This window comes from Colobus angolensis, unplaced genomic scaffold (assembly GCF_000951035.1).
Source record: "Colobus angolensis palliatus isolate OR3802 unplaced genomic scaffold, Cang.pa_1.0 Scaffold168, whole genome shotgun sequence".
NCBI classification, from domain to species: Eukaryota; Metazoa; Chordata; class Mammalia; order Primates; family Cercopithecidae; genus Colobus; species Colobus angolensis.
The window spans coordinates 2028519-2041929 of record NW_012114799.1 but is presented as its reverse complement, the minus strand read 5'-3'; positions in this window follow the sequence as shown (position 1 = coordinate 2041929).

Sequence of the window (13411 nt, the reverse complement as noted above, 5' to 3'; positions counted from 1 at the left end):
GTGTTCAAGTCCTGAATATCTTTGTTAATTTTCTGTCTCATTGATCTAATATTGACAATGGGGTGCTAAAGTCTCCCACTATTATTTTGTGGGAGGTCTTTGTAGGTATCTAAAACCTTGTCTGGTTAATCTGGGTACTCCTGTATTGCGTACATATATATTTAAGATAGCAACCTCTTCTTGTTGAATTAATCCCTTTACCATTATATAATGCCCTTCTTTGTCTTTTTGGATCTTTGTTGGTTTAAAGTCTGTTTTGTCAGAGACTAGGATTGTAACCCCTAGTTTTGTTTTGTTTTGTTTCGTTTTGTTTTTGCTTTCCATTTGCTTGGTAAATTTTTCTCCATCCCTTTATTTTGAGCCTAAGTGTGTCTTTGCGTGTGAGATGGGTCTTCCATATACAGCACACCGATGGGTCTTGAAGCAATTGTTGTTGCTTTCTGTTTGTTTGTTTGTTTTTCTTTCAATGGTCAGGTCCCTCTTCTGTAAGGCTGCTGTGGTTTGCTAGGGGTTCACTTCAGGGGCTATTCATCTGGTTTACTCCTGCACCTGGAGATGTCATTCAGGGAGGCTGGAGAACAGCAAAGATGGGTGTCTTCTCCTTCTGAGATCTCTGACCTTGACAGGCACCAACCTGATGCCTATCTAGGGTGTCTGATGATCCCTATTGGGGGATCTCAGTGAACAGGACCTGTTTAATGAAGCACTTGGCTGTCCCTCGATGTGAAAATCCTCAGTAAAATACTGTCAAACTGAATCCAGCAGCACATCAAAAAACTTATCCACCACAATCAAGTCGGCTTCATCCCTGGGATGCAAGGCTAGTTCAACATACACAAATCAATAAACATAATCCATCACATAAACAAAACCAAAGACAAAAACCACATGATTATCTTAATAGATGCAGAAAAGGCCTTTGATAAAATTCAACATCCTTAAATGTTAAAAACTCACAATAAACTAGGTATTGATGGAACATATCTCAAAATAGTAAGAGCTATTTATGACAAACCCACAGCTAATGTCCTATTGAATGGGCAAAAGCTGGAAGCATTCACTTTGAAAACCAACACAACATAAGAATGTCCTCTCTCACCACACCTATTCGATATAGTACTGGAAGTCCTGACCAGGGCAATTAGGCAAGAGAAAGAAATAAAATGTATTCAAATAGGAAGGAAGGAAGTCAAATTGTCTCTGTTTGCAGAAGACATGATTCTATATTTAGAAAACCCCATCATCTCAGCTCAAAAATTCCTTAATCTGATAAGCAACTTTGGCAAAGTCTCAGGATACAAAATCAACGTGCAAAAATCACAAGCATTCCTATACATCAACAATAGACAAGCAGAGAGCCAAATCATGAATGAACTGCCATTCACAATTGTTACAAAGAGAATAAAATACCTAGGAATACAATAACAAGGGATGTGAAGGACCTCTTCAAGGAGAACTACAAACCACAGTTCAAGGAAATAAAAGTGGACACAAACAAATGGAGAAACATTCAGCAAAAAAGAGCCCACATAGCCAAGACAATCCTAAGCAAAGAGAACAAAGCTGGAGGCATCATGCTACCTGACTTTAAACTATATTACAAAGCTATAGTAACCAAAACAGCATGGTACTGGTACCAAAACAGACATATAGACCAATGGAACAGAACAGAAACCTCAGAAATAACACCGTACATCTACAACCATCTGGTTTTTGACAAACTGGACAAAAACAAACAATAGGGAAAGATCTCCTATTCAATATATGGTGCTGGGAAAACTGGCTAGCCATATGCAGAAAACTGAAACTGGACCCCTTTCTTACATCTTATACAAAACTTAACTTAAGATGGAGTAAAGGCTTAAATGTAAAACCCAAAACCATAAAAACCCTAGAAGAAAACCTAGGTAATACCACTCAGGACACAGCCACGGGCAAAGACTTCATGATGAAAATGACAAAAGCAATTGCAACAAACGCCAAAATTGACAAATGGGATCTAATTAAACTAAGGAGCTTGACTTTTATCCTTAAACTTATCACCTCGTAATAGCAAAATGGCTGCCAGAGATCCAGGCATCATGACCTCACACAAACTTGCCTAAGCCAGGGAGGAAGTGGGGTTAAGAAGAACTCCCCTCACATGTCTCTCTTTTATAATCAAATAGAAGAATTTTCCCCCACAGCATTCCGGGACACAGGACTTACAGTACTAAATCCAAGAAAGTCCCAGGCAAACCTGAGTTGGTCACCTACTTCATGTCAGAATTGGGTCACATGGCTATGTGTCTCTCATGGGTAGCAGCCCCAGTCAGTAGGTAAGAAAGGGACAGGAGTAGTTGCTGGATAAGAGCCTAGCAGCCTGCCATACAGGCATGCCTCTTCCCTTCTTTCTTCCTGGTAGAATCCCAATTTTACTCTGGAAGCCACCACCCTTGACCACACGATTAAGCCAATCATAGCAGTTCTATTTCTGCTTCCTCTGCCAATGACTGATTAAGAATAGCCATATGATGCAATCTGGACAAAGAAGTGGAAGGGGAAAACTGTTTGATAAACCTTCTAGAAAGATGTTTTCAGGTTTAAAAAAGACCAAAAAATAAAATAAAGTAATTGTACAATCCACCAATTGCACTTCTGGGTATATCCCCAAAAGAATTAAAAGCAGGGTCTCAGCCAGGCGCAGTGGCTCACACCTGTAATCCAAACACTTTGGGAGGCCAAGACGGGTGGATCACGAGGTCAGGAGATCGAGACCATCCTGGCTAACATGGTGAAACCCCGTCTCTACTAAAATATACAAAAAATTAGCTAGGCGTGATGGCGGGCATCTGTAGTACCAGCTACTCGGGAGGCTGAGGCAGGAAAATGGCGTGAGCCGAGATCGCACCACTGCACTCCAGCCTGGGCGACAGAGTGAGACCATGTCTCAAAAAAAAAAAAAAAAAGAAAGAAAGAAAGAAAAGCAGGGTTTCCAAGAGATATTTGTCATAGCTGCACTATTCACAATAGTGAAAAGGTAGGAGCAACTCAAGTGTCCTTTAAGGGATGAGTGGATAAACAAAATGTGGTGTATACATACAGTGGGATGTGAGTCAGCCTTCAAAAGGAAGGAAATTTTGACATATGCTACAACATGGATGAACCTTGAGGACATTATGCTACGGGAAATAAGCCAGTCACAAAAGGACAAATACTATATTATTCCACGTATATGAGGCACCTGGAATACTCAAATTTGTAGAGGCAGAGAGCTGAATGGTGAATGCCAGTGCCTGTGGGAGAGTGGGTGGGCTATGGTTTGAATGTTTTTGTTTCTCAAAAATTCAGAGTGTTCACAGATGGATGGCGACGATGATTGCACGACAATGTGAAGGTACTTAATTCTGCTGAACTGTACATTTTAAAATGCTTAAGAGGGTAAATGCTATGTTATGCATATTATACCATAAATAGAAAAAGGTCAGGGGAGGGTTACTCAAGGAAGGGAAGCACTAGTATTTCATTATACAAGGCGGTAACACTTAGACACTTAACCATTGTAGGACTGTGAGGGAGCCTCACCTAAAGAGGAAGATAAAAATGATAAGAAGAGAAAGTGGGAGGGTGGAGAGACCCAGGGTCTTGAAGACCATCAAGCTGCTGTCTTAAGCATCCCAGAGGCCTCTACCTTCAGCCTTTTCATTGTTTAAACGTGTTGAGTAAGATTTCTCCTTATTTGTAGGTGAAAGTGTCCTAGCTGATACAGCATTCAGCATGTGCTCACTGTTATTACTTTTATATTGGCCATCCTTCTTCAGTCCTGTTCCCACAGGTCTCATTCCTGGCTATTTTCCTGAACTCTGGACTACTGCTTTTCATATTGGTGTGCTTTCGGATCTCCTCTGAAGGCCTGGCCTCTGACCTGCTTCCTGTCACATGCAGAGGAGAGTGGTAGCTTTTGTGTCCCCTGTGGTGGGGGTAAGGGACATTCCACTCAGCCTAGCTCATCGTCTTCTGGAAACATCACCCCCTCTTTTTTGCTACAGAGCTCCTTTCACATGAGCCTCCTTTGACCAAATGTGGGCACGTGATTCAGATCCAGTCAATCAATGCCCTTCCAAGGATTTGGCCTGAAACCGTCAGAGAAGAGGCTCTCATCTCCTGGGGTTTCTACCGATGTGCATCACATAAGCCGGGAGCTGCTTGTATCCCCTAGACCCCTCTGGCTCATCAGTCCCAGCAGCTGCATGCCAGATCCCGTCAGCTTCTGTCACCCTAGCCAACTTAAAGAGTCCCTTAATGATGGCATCTGCAAACTCCACCCAGCCCAAAGTCTGACCTGATAAGAACAATACTAGAGGTCCTCACCCCACTGCAGAAGCTGGACACAGCCCGTGACTCTGCATCCAGGTAAATGAGCCTGGGAAGGGGAGGAACTGAGCTGTGGCATCTGTCATCTCTCAGGCCTGTAGTTTCCCTTTCATCATTTCTGAGGGTGGCAGGATTGTGCCAGACCTCAGGCACTCGGCAGGGAGCCTTGATGCTTTTATCTGGTTTCTATGCATTATTCTTCCCCAGGAATGAACTTGAATATCTATTCTCAAATAGATTCTACAGAATGATAATGAAGACAGACAAAACCTGGGGACATTCCACGCAGCCTAGCTCATCTGGTTCCTCACCCCTTGGTGACCAACCCAGGCTGGAGTCAGTCTTCAGATTGTCAAACCCAATGTAGCTCCCAGGCCTCCTGCCTGAAGGCCTCTCAAATGTCTCAGTGATATGGCAACTGCGCAACCATTACCACAAACAAGTGAAAGAAGGATTCATTTTTACTGGACGCTATCAGCACAATGTAAAATTTCCCTAAGGAATTGCCAGTCTCAAGTCGAGAATACCTGTGAGCACAGGAGGAAGTTTCACACTGGACTGCAATTCTTTCATCAATTCCATTAAAATCAGAATAAGCTGGGCACAGTGGCGCATGCCTGTAATCCCAGCATTTTGGGAGGCTGAGGCAGAAGAATTGCTTCAGCCTAAGAGTTTGAGACCAGCCTGGGCAATGTAGTAAGACCCGGTCTGTAAAAAAAAAAAAAAAAAAAAAAAATTAGCAGGGATTGTGGCATATGCCTGTAGTCCCAGCTACTTGAGAGGCTGAGGTGGGAGAATTTCTTGAGCCCATGAGTTCAAGGCTGCAGTGAGCCATGATCATGCCACCACACTCCACCTTGCCTGAAAATAAAATAATAATAAAAATAATGATAATGAAAACAATTCCATTAACATTAGAATGGCTATTGCTAACCCTGTTCATTCTATCTTCAGAGGAATAAGGAAAATAAAAAAAGAAACTCCAACAAAGTGAGATCTGTCTGCTTTTCCCAGTCTTCCCCCTAAGTGTCCCTGTGTCAGTCCAAGTCCTCCAAGAAGAGATTGACTGGAAGAAATCCCTGTGAAGGATAAAGAGGAGAGGGAGCTGGTGTACCTGGGGAATGGCTTCAGACCACAATGCAGGTCTGGCAGCTGTGAACCGAGAGAGGGAAGGAAGAAAGGGGTGGAAGGAGCCTCACACTGCAGTAGTGCAGCTCTGAGAAAGCCTCAGCCAGGCTGGTGCAGAGCCCCAGGGTGGAGACGGCCCAGCAGAAGGTCTTGCAGTGGGCAGAAATGACCCGGCTCTTGGCCCCTGCCATGCTTAGTATTAGCTGGGAACAGCCCGGGAAAGCGTGGCCTCTGTGTGAACCCTGGCGGATCCAAAGGTGCAGCAGCTAATGACTGTCCACCAGCTACCCTCCTCGCAGCAGGTTCTCTTGAAGCGAGGTCTGAGTGGAGTCCCCTGTGGCCACTACAGCCCCTCCCAAACCTCTGCCTCCCGTGAACCCTCCAGCACCGGCTGCTGCTTGGTGTCTCCTCTTTACCAGTCATAACCTGCCCTGCTCCCTGGTAATCTTGGATTATTAATCACGTCAATAATATTGACATGGCACGGGGATGCAGGGTACCTATAAAGATTAATCCATTCAACCTTGATCAACCACCCAGCTACCGTGTGGGGATGCAAAGATAACTTAGGCCTAGGGCTCGAGAAACTCCAGATCTATCCTAGGGATTCTCAGTGTTGACTGTACATTACCAGCAGCTAGGGGGTGTCTAAATCAGGGATCACGGGCCGGGCATGGTGGCTCACACCTATAATCCCAACACTTTGGGAGGCCATGGTGGGCAGATCACTTGAGCCCAGGAGTTCAAGATCAGCCTGTTCAACATAGTGAAACCCAGTCTCTACTAAAAATACAAAAATTAGCTGGACATGGTTGTGCACGTCTGTAATCCCAACTACTCAGGAGGCTGAGGAAGAATTGTTTGAACCCAGAGGTGGGGGTTGCAGTAAGCCAAGGTCGTGAAACTGCACTCCAGCCTGGGTGACAGATAGAGACTCTGTCTCAAATCAGTCAATCAGGGATCAGTAAACTATGGCCTGCTGGTCAAGTCCAGCCTACCACAGGCCACATGTTTTTGTATGGCCCCCAGCGAAGAATGGTCTTTACATTTTTAAGTGACTGAAAAAAAATAGAGAAGGATAATATTTTCTAACTTGAAAAGCATACGAAATTTGAATTTCAGCGTCCATGCGTGCCATCTCATGGGAACACAGCCATGCTTCTTCATTTACATATCCTCTGCAGCTGCTTTCGAGCTACCGCAGCAACACTGAGGAGTCACGACAGAGACCACATGGCCACAAACCAAGGATATTCACTATCTGGCCCATTACAGAAGAAGGTTGCCAACTCCTGGGTTAAAGCCTTAAAAGTGAATCCTAGAATCCTGCCTTAGGAGCTTACTGGGACATTGGCGAGAGTTGTTTTGGAGGCTCCTCAGGACATAGGCAGAAGCCACACTGCACTATGGGCCGCAGGTTCCCAACACACCACATGCCCGACAAATACTGCATCCCACTGACCTAGAAGAAAGGGGAGGAAATGATGAATTGCCTGCTGCCCATCCTCCGTACTGCCTGACTTTAAGGAAGGTTTAGTCTTTTAAGTAATTTAGAGGAAAAATTACTGTCTGTGAAGCACAATGTTTATACTGCTCCTTCTCCATAAGTAAATACATTCTTCCTTATTCCTAGATATGATCCTTCAAAGCAGACTCCAGCACTAATTCATTCCTTCTGCCAAATCCCTTACATATGTCTCATTTCTCTGTCTTTCCATCTTTGCACCTCAAGCTCTATCTGAAAACACGTAATCTGAAAAGATCCTAGGACTCTATGAGATGTTGATGTCGCTTCAAAATCAACAATCTCAATTTATCACCTACACAAAATTAAAGGAAGAGCCTTGTTTGGTTTGAACAAGATGCAGAAACCTGTCCTTGAAAATTTTGTCTAGTTGAAGAGATAGAAAATATACATACATAATAAATGTATGTGTCATACAGGCTTAAAATTCACCATCCAGAAATCCAGTATTCGCACAAAGTTGTAGTGAATGGTGCTGATGATGGAAGGCTCCCAATTCAGTTCCTTGCTTTTTTTTTTTTTTGAGTTCTCAAAAAGGACATCCAGGTCAAGTCCATTCTGAATCCTTAACTGTCCCTTTCATTCGATAATTGCCTGCTTCCATTTATTTTGTGTTTCCCAGCAAATGCTTTCGAATTGTCTTCACCACTATATGTATTTTGTCTTAGTGAGAGTGTGTATCTCTATCAGTCCTCCTGATAGAGAACTACTTTATGTTTTCATTTCAAAGATAATCTTAACATTTCTGTCCTTTACTAATTATAATAAGAAAATTTCTCGGCTGGGCGCCGTGGCTCATGCCTGTAATCCCAGCACTTTGGGAGGCCGAGGTGGGTGGATCACCTGAGGTCGTGAGTCCAAGACCATCCTGGCCAACATGGTGAAACCCCATCTCTACTAAAAATACAAATTTAGCTGAGTATGGTGGCGGGTGCCTGTAATCCCAGCTACTTGGGAGGCTAAGGCAGGAGAGTCGCCTGAACCCAGGAGGCAGAGTGAGCCGGGACTGCTTCACTGCACTCTAGCCTGGGCGGCAGAGCAAGACTCCGTCTCAAAAAAAAAAAAAGGAAAATTTCTCTTTAACATCAATAATCAGGAAGTCAAATATTTCCACAGAGTAAGTTTTTTTTGTTGTTTTTTTAAAGATAGTGTTTCTCAAACCAGGATTTGAGGATAAATTCTTGAGGAGGCATAAGAATTTGTCTTTCTTGGGGCGGGCTCAGTGGCTCACACCTGTAATCCCAGCACTTTGGGAAGCCGAGATGGGCGGATCACGAGGTCAGCAGATGGGGACCATCCTGGCTAACACGGTGAAACCCCGTTTCTACTAAAAATACAAAAAGTTAGCTGGGCATGGTGGCGGGTTCCTGTAGTCCCAGCTACTCGGGAGGCTGAGGCAGGAGAATGGTGTGAACCTGGGAGGCGGAGCTTGTAGTGAGGGGAGACTACACCACTGCACTCCAGCCTGGGCCACAGAGCGAGACTCTATCTCAAAAAAAAAAAAAGAATTTGCCTTTCTTGTAATCAAACGTGAAGTGTAATATAAAAATCTGTGTTTTGACATATGGGTATGAGAATTTGGAAGCATTTAAAAAATCTACCAGTGCCAAGAAGACGGATGGTCGGACTCCTCAGGGTTTTAATACCTTAATGGTTGACAGTAAATGCTAGCACTCCACTAAAGCTGTTCACCATGAGCTGCTGGTTACTGTGGAAAGAAATTAGAGGTGGTGGAAAACAAGGAAAATATGAGGTACAAGCTGGCAGTATCCATCAACAAGCTGTCCTCTGAGCCACGTTGGAGTCATGGTATAGCTGGTGATCAGGAGAGGCTGTAAGACGTCACAGTGTCAACATCTTCTACAAGTTGCGAGCCGGGACATTTCTGTAGCCAAGGGGGCCTGGCCTGCAAAAATGGGGCAATGAGGTTATTTTTACCAGAAACAATAATACAACGTACAAAACGGGGAATGGCACAGAGGAAAAATTAACAAAATGAAGCATTTGTTGAGGACCTTCTCTGTGACGGACACCACCTTAGCACTTTTACATCCATGGTTTTGTTACTCTCACAGCAACTCTGGAAGGTGGAAACGTATTCTCTTCATTTTATGATGAGAAAACTAAGGTACAGAGAGATGAAGTGATTGCTCGAAGCCAGACAGCTAGCAAGTGCCAGGCGGTGCCCAGCAGAACAGAGACACTCAGCTGTTAAACTCCACCGTCTCTCACAAGTAAACCACTGGTGGTGTTCAGACACAGAGACCTTACTAACTGGGAAATCTGGGAAGGTTTCGTGGTTGTGGGCGATGAAACATTTACAGGCATTGAACAGTCAGGAATTCGGAGGTAAAAGCACCTATGATAAAGGAACAAGCATAAAAAAGGGAAAGCATTTTCTTTCCTGTTTCTTTCAGGTTTCTTTTGGTATGTGGAACCTGTCTTCCTAGCACCCATAACAATTCTTCACTCACAGTGGACATTCAAATAGTAGGTGTAGTGCCAATATGGACAGAAATCGATCTGGGAAGTACAGAGAGGTCTCCTTTGAAAATGGTTTCAGAGATTTTGGCTCCAGCTGTGCCTGAAGCTAGCTAGGCTTCCTCTGACCTTTCCAGTTACCTGAGCCAGTGCATTTTTTTTTTTCTTCTAGTTAAGGTGGTTTGAGCTTTGTATTTTCTCACTGGCCACTAAAAGAGTGAAGCATGAAGAATATACTCTGAAAGCAACCAATTATCTTTTAAAAATCCCACTCCAGAACCTTTGGCAGGGACCAAATCCTCATTCTCCTCCTGCTGAACCCACCTTCCCTTAAGCTGGTGCCAGATAAAGTTGCTTTGAGCATGACAAGGAAGAAAATGCCAGGAATTCCCAGGAAATCCTATCAATGACTGGGAAGGGAACAAGTACACCATCGCTTCCTTAAGTCTCTAGAAGCCCTCCTGCTAGTAGGGTCCATTTGCCAGCCAGGTCTCCAAGCAGGCAGGCCCAAGCAGCCACATTCTGGAGAGAAACTGCAAAGTTGGCCATGCTAATGTTCAGTTTGGTGCCTAAATTATTTCTCACATAAAGAAAAAGATAGTCCTCTGGGAATATTTTCAGATACACTCAAGAGAACAAAGCACTTCATGGGAAAAGAAATCAGCATGGAGACTCCATAGCCTTTTTCATGCTCTAGTTCTCAAAGTGTCATCTTCTGATCACAGCATCAGCAAAACCTAGGAACTTGCTAGAAACGCAAAATCCTGGACCCTAGCCATCTTTGGTTTAACAAGCCTCCCAGATGATTTAACGTCCATTTTAGAGAGTTTGAGAGCCACAAGGAAAACATGTAAGAGTTGTGGTTTACTCCATTCATTCTATAAAAGTGTCTTTGGTTTGCTATGCTCTATGATTTAAGGCGATTTAAGGCAATTTAAGACTGGATGCCGTGGCTCATACCTGTAATCCCAGAGCTTTGAAAGACCAAGGTGGGATGATCACTCGAGGCCAGAAGTTTGAGACCAGCCTGGGGAATACAGTGAGACCCTCTCTCTACAGAAGATTTTTAAAAATTAACTGGGTGTGGTGGCGCATGCCTGTAATCTCAGCTACTCAGGAGGTTGAGGTGGGAAGACTGCTTGAGCCCAGGAGGTCGAGGCTGCAGTGAGCTACGATCACACCGCTGCACTCCAGCCTGGGCAACAGAGGATGTATTAGGGTTCTCTAGAGGGCCACAACTAATAGGATGTGTGTATATATGAAAGGGATTTATTACGGAGAGCTGACTCACACGATCACAAGGTAAAGTCCCACAATAGGCTGTCTGCGAGTTGAGGAGCAAGAAAGCAAGTAGTGGATCAGTATGAGTCCCAAAACCTCAAAAGTAGGGAAGCCGACAGAGCAGCCTTCAGTCTGTGAATGAAGGCCTGAGACCCCTGGCAAACCACTGGTGTAAGTCCAGGAGTCCAAAAGATGAAGAACTTGGGGTCTGATGTTCAAGGGCAAGAAGCATCCAGCACAGGAGAAAGCTGGGGGTCAGAAGACTCAGCAAGTTCACCCCTTCCACCTTCTTCTGCCTGCTTTATTCTAGCCAGGCTGGCAGCTGATTAGACGGTGCCCACCTAGATTGAGGGTGGCTCTGCGTCTCCCAGTCCACTGACTCAAATGTTAATCTCCTTTGGCAACAGCCTCACAGACACACCCAGGAGCAATACTTTGCATCCTTCAATCCAATCAAGTTGACACTCAATATTAGCTATCACAGAGGGAGAACTTGTCTCAAAAAACAAAACAAACAAAAAAACAATTTAAATCTGCATCAAAAAGACAAACATGTCCTTTACATGTCACAGAAGTAAATCATAAGGCTAGTTTGGTACAACGGAGTCCAGCAAATATTCCCCTTTGCAACTCTCTCGATTAATTCCAATATCACTGCTGTATAAAACAGAAGCAGCTGTAGGAATGTCAACGTTAAGGGAAGGTGAGATTAATTTCTAAACATCTGTCTTTCTGTTCCAAGACTTCTAGGGCAGAGCTATCAACCATTCACATTTTAGGCTAAGTGAGAAATGCTCTCCTGTTGACGGAAGAAACATTAAAAAACAAAAAACAAACAAACAAAAAAAGAGTAGATGGGCAAGAGAAAATGCATTATCCTTCCAGCAGGCTGTGAAAGAGATGGAATTTGCATGAGAGAGGGGATGAAAGGATATGAGAATGGGGAAGGGTTGTTCAACTTTAAAGTTGAGGACATTTGCTTCATTAACTCTTCCCCTTTCTATTTAGCATCAGCCCTCAGCCCCTCAGTAGAAGGGGCTTGGGAAGGAAAAAGGTAAGCCAGGATAGCCCAGAGATGGTAAGCTAAACACAAAAGTGGGGTCTAGTTTAGGGTCTTAGAAGTTTTGAGAGAAGGAAATGCTAGGATTCCCCAAAACAAGATGGTGGCCCTCTTTGACAGGCAACACCAGCTTCCAGGTTTTGCTGCCTTCTTTTGCCATGCTTCATGGTCTCACCCTGTATCCGTTGTCTTTGATGCTCTTTCTGGATGAAACAATAAAAGGCTCTCCCATTTTCATTCTGTTCACTGACTTTCTAAAGGCAGAGCCAAAGTTTTGCTAAGAAGACCAAAAAAGCAAATCCTCTCCCTTCTCCTCTAATCTGAGGAAAGTAAAGGCAAAGGTAGACTGTTAACTGTCTCGGCACCTTAGGGCTGTGTGACTTGGCACACGTATGAATGAAAATCTAATAGGAAGAAGAAAAAATATGTGTTGAAATACCTTTCTGAAAAACAAGCTAAGTTTTAGGATTTAAAAAAAGGTACACATCTAATTCACTCCCAAATTCCAATTAGTTTCTAGTACTCTAAACTCCATATTAAACACCTCTGTGTTGTCTGTGAACAAAATGTATCAATTAGCAACAGTCAAGGCCAAACATACATCCCATCAGCTAATCTGGGTTGGCCTCACAGATGGAGGTAAAGTTGAAGCTAGTAGTCCCCTTGCTGGAGGAGGGAGGGGCCCCAGACTGTTTGCACAGCTGCAAGCCCCACTCAGGCACATTCCTCCCCCAGTAATACAATCCCCTCTTAAAGTGGAACTTTATGACACCCACACTCAGACTCTCATCTCCTTGGCTGCGGATCGCTAAGCTCTTCACTTCCCAAAGCTTCTATGAGCTGATACTGTGCACACGTGGGCAAACACTGGCACTTGCCATCTTCATCCTAGTACTTGGTGCTAGGCTCCCTCCCAAAATGTGTGTGGCCATCCACATTCTTTGCAACACCCACTCCTATTTGCCTCTGACTTCCTGTCCAAGTGGCTCTGTTTCCCACTAGCGAGTGGGCAGAGCTCCCTACAATCTCCCAGGTCCTTCCCGCTTTGGCAGAGGGGAGGAACACACTTCCAAATAGTTCAGGACCTAGTGCCAGGCGTTGACTTCCTACAGAGGCTAGGCTGCAGCTGGAGTACACGGGTGTGGGCACATCCTGCTTCTGCTAAAGCTGCAGTGCTCCCAGGATAGGGCAATAGTCGCCCATCCCCCAGACATCTGGTTGTCCAGCAGCGGGGTTCTTGGCCCCTCTGGCTCCTCTCAACTCTTGTCACATCTCAGTTCCTGGAACCAACTTGAAAGGGACCCTCTCTACCCTGCCTTCAAGAATTCAAGAAACTGAGGTGGAGCAAGATGGCTGAATAGGAACAGCTCCAGTCTCCATCTCCCAGCGCGAGCGACACAGAAGACTGGTGATTTCTGCATTTTCAACTGAGGTACTGGGGTCATTTCACTAGGGAGTGCCGGACAATCGGTGCTGGTCAGCTGCTGCAGCCTGACCAGCGAGAGCTGAAGCAGGGCGAGGCATAGCCTCACCTGGGAAGCGCGAGGGGGAACGGAATCCCTTTTCCTAGCCAGGGGAACTGA